General features: G+C 41.2%; 1 protein-coding gene across 1 annotated transcript in view; it reads right to left on the bottom strand.

Moving 5' to 3' along the window:
* Positions 1-5,036, bottom strand: part of LOC101847284 (extensin) — a gene marked incomplete at its 5' end in the record, with an annotated part of 30,373 nt that overhangs the window by 24,334 nt on the left and 1,003 nt on the right.

Genomic DNA, 5,036 nt, shown 5'->3' with positions numbered 1-5,036 from the left:
ATCAGAAAGGGATACAAAAAGGAGAAAGTAGAATGTGTGTGTGTGTTGAGGTGGAAGGAGGGGTGGGGAGGGTGGGAGAAGGGTTTTAAAAGGGGGAAAGTAGAATGTTTGTGTCTTGGGTTGGAAAAGGGGAGGCGGATGGGATCTCAAGGTGATCTACACTTTCTATGTTTTTGGCTCTCGTGACATTTTATTTGGTCGGATGTGTAAGTGTGCTTGACGTCATGCATATTTGTGTACTTCATCATTTTGATAACTTCCAAAGCTGAAGCGTTTTGTATAACCTTAACAATAATTGCCAAAGCTTGATGACTTCCAAAGCTGTAGTGTTCGTGAAAACTGCAAATCGACATTGTTTGTCCCATTGGTCAATATTTTTTCAGAAAAACAAAGCAGAAATGTGTTTTAAATGGACCTGAATGGTGTTGATCCCAAAACCAAAAAAATAATAACAATTACCCAACGGACGGGTTAATGTCGAGGTTTTTTTTTTCGATTTCAATATTTTGACGAGCGCCGTATTTCATCACGATGCTGCCACACATTTGTGAGGCAGCGTGGTGGAATCAATTTTTGGGCTTGTAGAGTTATTGGTATCATCTTAAAGCTTGTTCACTTGTCTTTTTTTTAAATTAAAAAAAGTATCCATTTATCTTGAATACAAGTCGAGATATTTGCGAATGATGGAGGTGGGGGTTACCTGTTTTCAGAGGTAAAATTAGTGAGAAAATGGCCGTTAAAGATGAGTTATTTGCTTAGCAGGTAACTGAAAATTTACATTTTTGTGCCCTTAATCAACGTTTTTATGAACAATCCACACAGAAATTAGTTCTTTAACGGGCATGAAAAGTGTTGAGTCAAAAAACAGAAATTTGATAAAAATTCACGAACCTGCGGAAAAATGTTGGTGTCTTCACTTTGATTATTTTGACAAGCGCCTTATTTCATCACGATGCCACACATTTTTCTTCCGCTTGTCGTCTGCCTGTTTAATTAATCACCCGGATCTCCATCAACTGCTAAATGGTGTGTTGTTTGTGTGTGTGTGGGGGGGGGGGGGTTCTTTGCAAAATAAAGTAATGCAAAACGAAATGCAGGGAGGGGAGAAGAAAAAAAGGGAGGAGGGGGTTACAAAAGAATGAAGAGGAAATGAAGTCTTGTTAGATACCAAAAAATATGCTGGGTATTTCTTTTTCAGAATGTGGAGGTCGGGGAATAGAAAACCAAGGGTCGTTTATTTTGCGGGGTAATGGATCTCGGGAGATGTGTATTATCAACAAAACAAAGCTTAATCCCAGGGAGGGGGAATAAGGAGGAATTAAAACGTGGGAAAGTGGCTTGAAATAAGGGTAGGATTGTGTGGTTGGTGGTGGGTGAGACGAAGCTTTTCTTTTTTTTAAAAGGTCCGTGTACTTCCACCACCCTCTGATAAAATGTGGTTGTGGGATAAAGGATAACAAGGTGGAAAAAGGGGGGAGTAGTGGAATAGGGGAGGGTAGGTTTAAAAAAGTGAGGAGGGGGCAATTTGAGGGGATCGGGGAGACTGATTGTCATGCTTGGAACTGAAATCGTGACTTACCAGGCACGTGGAGCTTGTTGAATGTATGGATTATAGACTGCAGTTTGTCCACATTGACGGCCGAAAATCCAGCAACGGGCCGAGATCCGGCTCGCCCGCTTGTAAGAGAATTACTAGGTGGCTCTGATAGTTGAGCCATGGGGTTTGTTGGAGGTGGGAAAGGGGAAAAGGGTGAGGGTGGGGGGTACAGACAATTGAAAGATTGCGGTTGAAGGGTAATGGAAGATTTTTTGGAGTGGAGGGGGCGTTGAAAGAGGGGAACGGGAGTGGAGGAAAGGAGCAGAGGATGTCAAGTTTTAGTTTTAATTTAATAAGAGTTGAACAACATTTGCAACACAATTAAGTAATATAAGTGCCAAAGATTAGAGGTGTTGCATGAGAGTAACGAACATAAAAAGGAGAAGAGATGAGAAACAGATGTTTCACAGAAAAGAAGGAGAAAAACACACTAGAGCACCCGTCAGTCACCCACTAAGCACGGGGTGCAGACGAGTGGGGGGTGGTGGTTGAAAAATCTAATGGGAGATTATTTTTTCAGGGTACGGAAGAGGTGGGCAAGGGAGTGGAGCAACAGAGCAGAGAACATCAAACATTCAAAGTTTCAAACATTCAAAGTTGCACATAACTAGACTGTTTATGACATAATAATACATTTTCAGTTAGTATGATTGTCTGGAGTATACACCATCAATGTTACTTTGCAGACAAATGTTATGACCTGCTAGCAAAAGCACAAGATAACGTTTTGGGATGCTCTTTCGTATGATGTGACCTTTTAAATTTAAGATTTAAAAACAGTACGTAAATCCTAATTAAAACTAAGAAACCAGTAGGCACAAAACCTCTCAATATCAATAACGTGGAATCACTCAAACCTAGGTTCTTAACTGGTTTTTTCGCACACTCGAAAGACAGATGTTCTTAGAAATTAACTCAAATTAAATTAAGATTTGAAGACCTATAAAAAGTGTAAGTTTGCAGGTAAGTTTAAATAACGTCTTGAGACTCACTGCGCGAATAAAGTGTTGGTGTTCAGCGTGCGGCATCAAATTGCAAAAATCTTGTCATACTGAGAACAGCAGACTGTTCACGAACTAAAAGGAGAGGATGTGGTGATGACAATTTCAAAAATCCTACTCTTCACTGTTGGTGGTCTAATGAAGATCTTCATATTTCTCTGACCTTAGCAGGCGGTTTGAGGGCGCCACTGATAGGTCCTACATCTTCTTCATTTCCCCTCTGTTGCTTCTGACTGTCTTATTTTTTCTTAGACTTAGATGTCCATTGGTGTGACGATGATCTGATTTTAGACGGATGTCAGCGAATTAGGATAAGTTTTTAAGATTTTACACCTCCATCGACGCGAGATTTCTTTTCTATCTTTTAGCCTGCCGTTTATTTACTCTGCTTAAGGTCAGCTCAGACTGAAAAGAATGGGAGATCACAGTACAAATTTGGCATTGGCCTTTGCAGAGTTTTAGTGCCCTTTTAAATACTGTAATGTTATTTGCGGGAGGGGGGAGGGGACTCCGAATTTATCGTCCATTCCCTATAAAACACAGCTTTATGGGTGGAGAGCCAAAACAGCTCAAATTCAAAATGGCCCCTTTATGGATTCGATCCAGGGCTGTCCGCTCAGAATTCCAGAATGATACTAATAATTGAGCTAACTGTGACACTGCAAAAATTTGGAGACTCAATAAAATAAACTTCCTCACGTCATTAGCGCGCTGGACAAAGAACCTAATCATTATATCCCATGCACCTGTGGCAAAGTGTGGAAGACTTTGTGCACAAATTGAGAGAAAAGAGACGAACTGCTTAATGACATTAATAATAAAATTCTGTGGCGAATAGATGTTTCGAGATCTGCACCATGCCTTGGTGTCCGGGCGTTATTTCTAGACTGCGTTTTGGGTGGCTGGAGGGTGGCCTGGTGTTGTTTGCTCCTTCCTATCTATCGTCTTTATCATTTCTTGTTCTGTGTGTGCGTATGTGTATGTGTGTGTGTGTGTTTGTCTATTTGTTTGTTTGTTACTCTCTTGCTACACCTCAAATCTTGGGCATCTATATGACCTAACTGTGTTGCAATGGCCGTTAACTCTTGCTAAAAAGACTGACGTTCAAAACAACCTTGTCCTGGGTTCACCACTTTCAATGCAGGAAACAGCATGTGGCCTACACAGCAAGAACGAAGGTGCCCTCGTTGATATACGTACATACGAGTACTTTATGAACGCTTGATTACATGCCTTGCCTACGACACAAAATGGGGAGGCTTTTTTTTATATTTATAGCTGAATTTACCACACGCTACTTGAAAAAGACCAAAGCCACCTGTCTATCCAAAAGCTTGGTTTCCTTTTTTCTTAATCGATGTGGTTTTACGCTCCCGTCGACACAATTTAGGTCATTTAGGAGGCGGGCATCCGACCCTGCCTGTCAGTCCAACCTGGGCTGGGGGTGATGCAATATCCTAGTTGTAAGACCGAGCAAGATACTAGATCAAGATTGTTCTCCCCCCTCCAGATTCGAACTCGGGTCTCATGTGTGCGACAGCCGCAGCGAAGCACTTAACCATCGTTCCACAGACGCGGGTCCTTGGTTTATTGAGCAGTTATACACGGTCACTTCAAATATAGTGAAAATAAAGCTCTATGTTTCAAACACCAGATTCCAGGACACATAAAGGTAGGTTTTAAAAAGTAGCATCTAAAGGAATTGAGTCCTGGACTATGCAGGGATCTCATAGAAACATAATGTTATGTAAACTAGCAGACAAATAAACAATCAAATACACTGAATTATAAGGAGGTGGCAAGTACGAGCACAGCTGAAACAAAACAGGCACGGGAGACAATTAATGAACTGAAATTCCTTCATACTGCTCGTACAAGAAAATAGACTTTTTGACCCCGTGATTGATAGTTTAACTCAACAGAAAGACACCTCCATCCACCATCACCCCCACCCCCACCTCCCTCACCTCACTTCTCCACACAGGATCACACAAACCGACTCAAATGGACTTATCATAATATTTCTGTTCTACTAACCTCTTTCATGCATAAGTATGAAGGAATTACTTTTGGGTGTTCAAAATTGGAGTATAGCCGATCTGGAGCCTAGCATTCACAGTTACCCTGGGGGTATTTTTACTTGTTTGTGAAAAAATGGTGAAATGGCATAGGTTTAACGCCCCTATTACACTATTTTTAGGGAGGGGGGGGGTCAAAATGTCCTAAATTTTGAACACTGTGCAATAAGAGAGTCAAAAGTCTACTATCTGTTCAGTCTGGCAGTTGTTCCACCTCATGTTCTTTTTACTGGTAGCCTACTATTACTAATAATAGATAGCATTTGTATAGCGCAAATCCCCGCTCAACAGCAAGCTCTATGCGCTTCGCAATCTATTACCCCAGCAGACCTGAGAGCATTCTGAAACAAACTCAACTTC

This window comes from Aplysia californica, unplaced genomic scaffold, assembly GCF_000002075.1.
Source record: "Aplysia californica isolate F4 #8 unplaced genomic scaffold, AplCal3.0 scaffold00545, whole genome shotgun sequence".
Classification (NCBI taxonomy): domain Eukaryota; kingdom Metazoa; phylum Mollusca; class Gastropoda; order Aplysiida; family Aplysiidae; genus Aplysia; species Aplysia californica.
Note: the sequence above shows the minus strand (reverse complement) of the source record. Positions and strands in the feature narration are given on the sequence as shown.